The following is a 10798-nucleotide window of genomic DNA, read 5'->3' on the forward strand; positions in this document are numbered from 1 at the left end:
TTCTGGAAACTACACCCCTCAAGGAATCTAACAAGGGGTGCAAAGAGCATATGGACCCCACTGGTGACGGGCACAAATGTGGAACAATGTGACGTGAAAGTGAAAAATTTAATTTTTTCACTTTCACGGCACAAATGTGCCTGACATCAAGTGGTCAATATCCTCACTGCAACCCTTGTTAGATTTCTTGAGGGGTGTAGTTTCCAGAATGGGGTCACTTATGGGGGGTTTCCACTGTCTTGGCAACACAGGGCGTTTGTAAATGCGACATGGCATTCACCATCCATTCTAGCCAAATGGCGCTCCCTCCCTTTGGAGGCTTACCCTGCACCTGCATGACGCTTTATGTCCACATATGGGGTATTTCCGTACTTGGGGGAAATTGCTCTACACATTTTGTGTTTATTTTATCTTTTAACCCTTTGTGAAAATGAAAAAATAAAGACTAGATCAATGATTTAGTGTAAAAATTATATTTTTTCATCTTCACAGCACATGTTCTACACATGTGCCCATCACCAGTAGGGTCCATATCCTCACTGCACCCCTTGTTAGATTCCTTGAGGGGTGTAGTTTCCAGAATAGGGTCACTTGTGGGGGGTTTCTACTGTCCTGGCAGCACAGGAGCTTTGTAAATGCAACATGGCCTCCATCCTCCATTCCAGACTCTAAATGGCGCTCTGTCCCTTTGGTGGCTTGCCCTGTGCCCATATGGCATAAAATGTCCACATGTGGGGTATTTTTGTACTCAGGGGAAATTACCCTACACGGTTTGCATTTATTTTCTCTTTTAACCCCTTGTGGAAATGAAAAAAATCAAGGCTGGACCAACATTTAGTGTAAAAAAAATACTATTTTTTTCACTTTCACAGCACTAATGTGGCCGTCACTAGGGGTCCATATCCCCAATGCCCCGCTTGTTAGATTCCTTATGGGGTGTAGTTTCCAGAATGGGGTCACTTGTGGGGGGTTTGTACTGTCCTGGCCGCACAGGGGCTTTCTAATTGTATCATGGCAAGCCTCTAATGGGAATGGGGGCCATGTCTATTTAGTTGGGGAAAAGGGACAATTCTAATTAATTTGGGGGTATTGGGCCAATTAGAAGTTTATAAGGTTGAAAATGACAGGTGTCCATCAAATTCAACCTGTGTTGATCCAGAGGAAGGCAAAAAACCCTTGTGAGGCAGAAAACAGTCGCCTCATCACAGGGGAAAAATTCCTTCCCGACTCCATAATGGCGATCAGAATAATCCCTGGATCAACGTGACCCCTGAAATAAGAATAAGGGACAGAATATTGAAAATTTAGAACTCCAAGGACGTGTGGTACGCCTTGAAGCAATCCTTTATGCAGAGGCCGGGGGGATCAGGACAGGTGTCACACTGGTAAATGGTGTCCTTCCTGATCCCCCTTTTGTGGCACACTCTGCACTTCTTTTGGGATCTCCCCTTTTTTTCCAGTGTGGGGGACTTCACCTGGAAAATGTTGTCCCTGTACGATACGGGGTCCTTCATATGCAGAAGTGCTGGGGCTGGCTCAGTGGCTGCCGAATATCAGGGCTTTGATTACTGCTTCCTGGAAATCAAGGAATTTCCCCGGGTGGCCGGCACATCGGTACAACACAAAAGCGTTGTACATCACTGTTTGTACCAGATGTACGGCCACCTTTTTGTACCACGTTCTTGTTTTTCGCGTGGCGTTATATGGTTTGAGGACTTGATCTGAGAGATCAACTCCTCCCATATACTGATTGTAGTCTAGAATACAATCAGGTTTGTTCACCACGTTTGTGGTACCACATACAGTGACAGGGGTGACGCTATTCCTGTGAATTGTGGTCAGAATAAGGACATCGCGCTTGTCCTTATATCTGACCAACAACATGTTTTCACAGGCATAGGCCTTACACGCACCCCTTCACATCGTTTCTCTAACAGGGTGACTTGGTAGGCCTCTTCAATTTTTTCGGATCATGCCGCAAGCTACAGTAGCTCGGGCAGCGAGGGACCGAAACGGGGATGCTGGTATAAAAGTTATCAACGTACAGGTGATAACCTTTATCCAGCAATGGGAAGATCAGTTCCCAAACGATCTTCCCACTAACTACGAGGATGGGGGGGCATTCTGGGGGCTGGATTTGGGTGTCCCTACCCTCATATACTCTAAATCTGTAAGTGTACCCTGAGGTACTCTCACAGAGTTTGTAGAATTTCACGCCATACCATGATCTTTTATTGGGAAGGTATTGGCGGAAATGGAGTCTTCCTTTGAAGCTCAGGAGGGACTCATCTACTGAGATGTATTTCTCTGGGATATACATCTCAGTAAATTTGGCTGAGAAGTGCTCTATGACCGGCCGTACTTTGTACAGTCGGTCATATGAGGGGTCATCTCGCGGGGGGCAACTTGCATTATCATTGGAATGCAAGAATTTTAGGAGGGTTTCGAATCGTACCCGTCTTATGGCCATTCTGTAAAGTGGGGTATTATATATAATATCCCCACTCCAGTATTGCCGCATTGTGCTTTTTTTTTACTAGGCCCATGTGCAGCAGGAGCCCCCAAAATGTTGTCATTTCGGCTGCATCCACAGGGGTCCACGCCATGGGCCTAGCAAAAGAAGAGGAGGGGTTCTGGGCCAGGAATTGGTGCGCGTACAGATTTGTTTGCGCCACCATCAAATTTACAAGGTCATCAGAGAAATAGAGCTTGAAAAAGTCTATTTCTCTGAGACCTGTGGGGTTAACCTGGATTCCCGCTGTTGCCATAAAGCCAGGAATCCAGGGCTGATGATTTTGGGGGTCTGGGGGCGGTATGGGGTCACCTGTCTGGGGGACGGGGGGGTGGTATGGGGTCACCTGTCTGGGGGACAGGGGGTGAGATGGGATGACGTGTCTGGGGGGCAGGGGGCGGGATGGGATGACTTGTCTGGGGGGCAGGGGGTGGGATGGAATGACAGGGGGCAGCCCGAGGCGTCCTCCTTGGACGCCATGGCGGATAATCATCATCACTGGATGATGAGGATGAATGGAGGAATGAAGGATCAAAGGCGATAAGTGCGTACGCCTCTTCCACTAAATACTGTTTCTGTGTCATTTTTATATGGGGGTTGGGGTAGGGGGGTATATAAATGTAATGTGGTGTAGTGTAAAACTTTATTAGATGTATTGTAATGTAATGTGTGGTAGTGTAGTGTTGTAGTGTTGTGTTTTACATGTTTTTCACAGTAAGGGGGGGGGGGAACCTACGTCAAAAAAAGAGTTGCTGATAAATGCCGCACTTATGTGCGGTACTTAACAGCAAACAGTGGCGGTAGGATATAGAAAAAAAAGGGGGGAAAAAAAAAACCTACGCACGTGCGATGCTGATCAACACTCAGCGGCGAAAGGGAGCAAAAAAAAAAAAAAAAAAGCTATTTCTTCACCCCAAAGCCACTGATTAGTGTATGATATACACTAACCAGCCGCTAGGGGGCGGTACTACGTACCTGACGGAAATAGCTGAAGATCTCCAGAAAAAACGAACGTACCTGAAGAGCCAAACAAAGATGCCGAGAGATGCGGACGCCACGGGATCGCCGATTCGCCGCACCGGACACCGCGATCAGGTGAGTATGGTGCACTACACACCTGCTCTGCACACCTCAGCTAACCAACTGAGGTGTGCAGATCAAAGTGAAAATATTTATTTTTACTTTGATCGCCGCTATTGGACGGCCGGGCCCCCCCCCCCCCCCGTGCCGACAAGCCATGTTTGTCTGCTGTTAGTAACAGCAGCCATCATTACCCGATCGTCGCGGTCGGGTAAACATCGGGCATAAATGTACGCCCTGGTGCGTTAAAGGGGTAGTCCACCCCAAAAAATTTTCTTTCAAATCAACTGGTGCCATAAAGTGCCAGAGATTTGTAATTCACTTCTATTAAAAAATCTTAAGTCTTCCAGTACTTATTAGCTGCTGTGTGTCCAACAGGAAGTGGTGTTTTCTTTCCTGTCTGACCCAGTGCTCTCTGTTGCCTCCTCTGTCCATGTCAGGAACTGTCCAAAGCAGGAGCAAATCCCCATAGAAAACCTCTCCTGCTCTCCAGACTGGAAATAATACAACTTCCTGTTGGGCATACAGCAGCTGATAAGTACTGGAAGGCTTGAGATTTTTTAATAGAAGTAAATTACAAATCTCTGGCACTTCATGGTAGCAGTTGATATGAAAGAAAATTTTTTTTGGTGGACTACCCCTTTAAGTACCAGGCTGCGAGGGCGTAAATTTACACCCGATGTCGTTAAGGGGTTAAGGCACACAAAAATATGGTGAACCACGTTTTTGTGTATGCTAAAAAAGAAGAGAAAACACGCCAGTTTTGATTCCCTTTTTTTTTTTAATAATGGAAGACAATAGAAAAATAGATCCAAATGAATTGCACATAATTGCATCCATTTCTTTTTCTCCATAAAATGTATATGTTTAAAAGACTGCAAAAATGCAGTGTGAACCCAGCCTTAAAGGGGTTATCCAGTGCTACAAAAACATGGCCACTTTGGTTCAGAGACAACACGACCATTTCAGGTGCGGTTTGCAATTAAGCTCCATTCACTTCAATAGAACTGAGCAGCAAAACCCCGCCCAAGCTGGAGACAAGAGTGGGGCTGTCTCTGGAAGAAAGTGGCCATGTTTTTGCAGCGCTGGATAACCCCTTTAATTACAGTGAGTTCATCATCAACTTGACCTCTGATTAAAGTGGTATTCCAACTTAAAACTAACTACAGCATAGGGGACAAGTAAGAGATCGCTGAGGGGTACGGAGTTTGGAATCTCTATATTGGCCCCCCAGATCCTTTGTTTTGAATAATACAGCACTCTGCTCTTTCCGGCTGCTCTATGGAAAATGGAAAGAGCTGCGGGTCATGTGCCGTCCCCATGGCTCTATACCCTATAAGCGACTCTGTACCCACAATCTGTCTCCCCCCCCAAACCACTTGTACCTTTGGATAGCTGCTTTCAATCAAAGATCTGTCCTGGGGTCTGTTCGGCAGGGGATGCAGTTATTGTCATAAAAACAACTTTTAATCCTGCAGCGCTGTGTCTAACAGCCGGGGCTTACATTTGTATATGCATTGGGCTGGCACACCCTCTCCGTCCTTCCTCCCCACCCTCCTCATCATTAGGAATGATCCAGGAACATTTACTGCTGTTTGAGCTTTGCACAGGTGTATTAACGATCCAGCCCATGTTCATTATACACACAGGTGGGGAATAGGAAGCAATCTGCCTGGAGCATTCCTAATGATGAGAAGGGTGGGGAGGAAGGACAGAGAGGGGGTGCCAGCCTAATGCATATACAAATGTAAGCCCCGGCCGTTAGACACAGCGCTGTAGGATTTAAAGTTGTTTTTATGACAATAATTGCATCCCCTGCCGAATGGACCCCAGGACAGATCTTGGATTAAAAGCAGCTATCCGAAGGTACAAGTGGTTTGGGGGTCAGATTATGGGTACAGAGTCGCTTTAACTGGAGACATTCCTTGGCTTGGTTCCTGGAGGGAAGGTCTGGCTTGCGCGCTACGTTGAGACGTGTGATGGTGTCTCTGGAGTGTTCTTTTGCATATCTGATTTCCCAGGGGGCCATGTTCTAGAATACACTCACGTTGAGACCTGTGATGGTGTCTCTGTGGTGTTTTTGGTTGATCTCCCTGAGGTCAACCATCATCTCTTTGAAATATACTGTTTGTGAACCCAGCCTTACCATGCGTTCTATGCGGCCTGTGGTACCTTTATCTGCAGAAATTCCATCTTTTAATGTGGCATGCTAGGTGGTGAGAGTCACGACTAACACCCCAGAGTGCCTTGACAGGCAGAGAGCCATGACCAGTTCCCGATACCACGTCCCCTGGGTGCTAAAGTGATGTAATCACACCCTATTGTGCGTGAGAGGCGTTATTCACACTCCAGTGAAGCCGTGACGTCATCCAGAGGTGCGCCGTATCACACAGTGGCGTGCTGACTCTCATGTCACACATGCGCTGTACAGCTGGTCCCGTTCTGTGCTCTAGGCGGCATGATGAGAACATTGGCATGCCTCTGGATGACGTCACGGCTTCACTGGAGTTTGAACAATGGCCCTCATGCCCAGAGGGGCGTGATAACATCGCCGAACCGCCCAAGGGACGTCACTATCTTCAAACAGCCCACCGCCCAGATGACTACTTTGGGGTCATTAACATACTACGCGCCAATTTATAAAAGTAAGTTTACAAGTTTTCCTTTGCAGGGATGGAGGATATAGGGACATGTATGGGAAGTAAGCGGAGTCATTTAGCAGCACCTTTCCCTAGCTTAAAGGGGAACTCCAGGTAGAGGTTAAAAAAAAAATTAAACTTCTGCAGAAGCATATAGCATTACTTACCTATCTTTCCCAGTTTTGAAACTACCAAAAATCCATTTGTTTGGGGGGTTTTGTTCTGTATTGTTACCAGTGGCGTAGCTATAGGGGTCGCCATGGCGACACGGCCCCCCTTGCCACTTGTGACAGTGTCACTTTAAGCATCCCGAGAAGCTGCGGCTTCTCGGGATGCACAGATCGCTTTGATGTTCCGCCCGCACAGTGAGCGGGCAGAACAATACAGGAGAAGGACCTGTCAGCGTCCTCCTCCTGTATTCTCTCCCATAGGCTGCCGGCACTTCATACCAGCAGCCTATGGGAGGCCGGGCCGTGACCTCTCCGGCAGGCGTGATGATGTGACGTCATCACGTCTGCCGGAAGTCCCGTCCCTGCGGCTCGCAAGATGGAGCCCGAAGAGGAGGAGGAGAGCTGCTGCCTGTACAGTGCGGATTAGGTGAGTAGGATGTTTGTTTTTTTTAGGGGCACCTCTGGGGGCATTATTAGTATATGGGGGCACCTCTGGGGGCATTATTAGTATATGGGGGCACCTCTGGGGGCATTATTATTGTATGGGGGCACCTCTGGGGGCATTATTAGTTCTTGGGGGCACCTCTGGGGGCATTATTATTGTATGGGGGCACCTCTGGGGGCATTATTAGTTCTTGGGGGCACCTCTGGGGGCATTATTATTGTATGGGGGCACCTCTGGGGGCATTATTAGTATATGGGGGCACCTCTGGGGGCATTATTAGTATATGGGGGCACCTCTGGGGGCATTATTAGTTCTTGGGGGCACCTCTTGGGGCATTATTATTGTATGGGGGCACCTCTGGGGGCATTATTAGTTCTTGGGGGCACTATTAGCTCATGTGGGCACCTCTGGGGCATCATTATTGTATGGGGGCACCTCTGGGGGCATTATTAGTATATGGGGGCACCTCTGGGGGCATTATTAGTCCATGGGGGCACCCCTGGGGCCATTATTTGTTCATGGGGGTACCTCTGGGGGCATAATTAGCTCGAGGGCACCTCTGGGGGCATTATTATTGTCTGGGGGCACCTCTGGGGGCATTATTAGCTCATGGGGGCACAGCAGGGAATCCTACATACAGGTGGCATCCCACATTCCTACTCACTATACTGCACATTACACCAAACAGTGCAGTTACTATGGGAGCCTACAGGAGGGAGGAAGGGAAGGAAGTTGCTAGAAATGTGCGGAGCCTAAATTGTTTGTCTCGCAGGTTCTAAGGGGATGAAACGTATCTGGAAGGAATCATCATGGAGGACTGGGCCGGATGAAGAGGAAAAGGGAAAGTGACGCCTCAGATCAAAGAAGACATCACTGGTGAGTCACTGTATGACGGTTTTCTTATTTTGTAGAACATCATTTAGTAGGGGTGCCCCGAGGTGGAAAAGGTTGGGAAGCACTGCGCTAATCTGTCCCGCTGCGCCCGCTGGCACATGCTGTCCTCTGATTGGGCCTCTTACCTAATCAGATGACAGCAAGTACCAGCGCCCCCTCCTCCAGACATCTGCCTTGGCGGCCCAAGCTATGTCCTATGGCTGTATCTTTACCGCGTTGAGCTCCAGCTTGTGCTGCATCTACATTATCTGTACTCAGAGATATCACTGTGTTATCTGTGGTGTTACATAGGACTGCAGGGGACATCTACTACATGATCTGTACTCAGAGATATCACTGTGTTATCTGTGGTGTTACATAGGACTGCAGGTGACATCTACTACATTATCTGTACTCAGAGATATCACTGCGTTATCTGTGGTGTTACATAGGACTGCAGATGACTACTACATTATCTGTACTCAGAGGGATATCACTGTTATCTGTGGTGTTACATAGGACTGCAGGTGATATCAGGTGACTTCTCCAGGTTGCAGAAGTTCAAACTTCATCGTGCCCTGCTGACAGATTATAATGTGAGTTGTAGTTTTGCAGCATGTGGCTCTTCAGGTTGCAGCACTACAACCCCCATCATTTACAACTGGCAGTTCATGATGAGAGTTGTAGTTTTTCAGCTGTAGAGTCAAAGATTGGAATACAATGATTAGACAATGACACAGTACAGTCCATTACGTATAGGGGGCAGTAGTGCAGTACATGAGGTGGAGGCAGTGACGGCATTAGAACATGGTGGCACATTAGAGTAATTGGATATAACGTTAGATAGGACTTTGCCTAATCGGGGGGAGATGGGGGGGCCCCAAGCTAACATTTTGCACCAGGGCCCATCAGCCTTTAGCTACGCCCCTGATTGTTACTGTACTTCCTGGTTGAGCAGTTCCCAGAATGCAGTACCGCATAGAACACATGGTAAGGGTAAGTTCACACTACGGAACCCGAGCAGAGAATTTCCGATGGATTCCATAGCTCGTACCCATTCACGGCCGCGCACCTTTTCACCTATGCCGTAGACACCATTCTATGCACGGGAGGATTCCGCCTAAAGAATTGACATGTCAATTCTTTCATCTCATAGCAGAATCGGGACGCCTATAGAATGGTGTCTATGGAGCCAGCGGAATGGAGCGCGGCCGTGAATGGGTACGAGCTCTGGAATCCGTCGGAAATTCTCTGCTCAGGTTCCGCAGTGTAAACCTACCCTCAGGTAGCGTTTCACCCCATCTATAGGGGGCTGCTAGTAGCCTTAGAACCAAATTCCTAGTGATCGGTTCGCTTTAAAAGGGAACTAATCTAATTTGTCTAACCTGATTCCCCTTTAAACTGATGCAGAGCTCCCAAGTGATGTTGCCAGAAGTGCCATGATTTCTTCCATGAACAGACCCCCCCCCCCCAATGCCCCCTTATACTTCTCATTTCTGCAGGAGCCTCATTCACAGGGCTGTAAAGTGACTGCATGTATTACGCTGTGAGGTAAGCCTTGGTGACCACGATAAGCTGCTGTATTACAGGCCGTATTTAACTGACAGGACTGAATGATCACCTGACAGCGCACTAACATCCCGGCAGCCGCCTCACTACACACAATCCCTGGTCGCCGCAGCCTCTGTGACTGAAGACAAGTCTTCCCGCCAAAGGAGCAGCACCCAGTAGGTGCGGCTAAGCGACGTCGCCCTGAGAACGTCATTACGTGCGTTCTGATTGGATGCCCGAGTGTGTGGTTGAGAGAGAGTGTGGGCGGGGCTCGGTAGTACCGGGATGGGGGGGAAGTCGCAGTAAACGGATCTGAGTACGGGGGGAGGGCGAAACCGTGACCAGCTGACCGATGACGGGAGGTGGAAGGAGGCCTCCACCTGCTGTGCTTACAGGGACGTGAAGGAGGGTGAGTTCCGCCAGCAGCCTGCAGGCCGTAAGCATTGTGTACACTCCTGGCTGCAGACGGGGCCATGTTACTGATAAATAGGTTTCCATATAATGTTATTATACCGGTATACGAGTAACGTTCACTGATGGAAGGCAGGTAAGCCAATCAGATCACAGCTCTCTGGATAGAAGACACTACGTGATTGGTCAGTGTGGCTGCCCAGGAGGGCTGTCACTCTCAGGCACTGCTATGTGGGGCTGCATCTGTGAAGCACTTATGGCTGCCAGCATGCTCACACTAATGTTATTTCTTCATTCTATTTGGTTTCTTTCTCATTTAGGCCCATTTACACACTTAAGTTTTCTCAGGTGTTTTATCCCTTTAAGGGTAGCTTCACACATAGCGAATCACAGCGGATTTCACGCTGTGAGTCCAGCAGCGGATTCCGCTGCGATTCCTGGCACTGTAATTTTCAATAGGTTTACTTTCTGAGGCTATGTTCACACAACGTAAGAGACTGGCCGTTCCGTGACCCGTTCGGGTCACGGAACGGCGGGTCTCTGAAAAGATCATCCTGGCAGGTACTGCAGTACTGGCCGGATGATCTATGCCGCTGCTTAGTTCTGGATGATCTATGCCGCCGCTTTGTTCTGATATGGGTACATTCTTGCGCGCCCGCATTAGAACTCCCCACTGCACACTATGGAGCACGTGGCTCTGTGTTATTTGTCTTGGACGGCTGCATAATGTACGTTAATGGGGCCATCCACATCCAGGTCTGACAGACAGGAACCAGCAGCAGTGCAGGCCTCTCTTTTACTGGTAATCGGTCACAGTCTAAACACCGGGACGATCAAAACTTTTAGGGTACAAACACACACACCGTATACATAGCAGATACGCAGCAGATCTGCAGCAGATTTGATGCTGTGTTCAGTTATTTAGATCTAATCTGCTGCATATCGCAGCAGTAAATACGCTGCTTATACTGATGTACTATCAGGCTGAAGCACTGGAGGTGGGCCGACCCCCCCCCCCCCCCCCCCCCATAGAGCGGCGGCGGTGGTTTCCTCCCACTGGGGGTTGGTCGGCCCGCCTCCAGTGCTTCAGCCCGGGCCTGATAGTACATTCCCTTTA

The sequence above is a fragment of the Dendropsophus ebraccatus genome, chromosome 6, assembly GCF_027789765.1.
Source record: "Dendropsophus ebraccatus isolate aDenEbr1 chromosome 6, aDenEbr1.pat, whole genome shotgun sequence".
Classification (NCBI taxonomy): domain Eukaryota; kingdom Metazoa; phylum Chordata; class Amphibia; order Anura; family Hylidae; genus Dendropsophus; species Dendropsophus ebraccatus.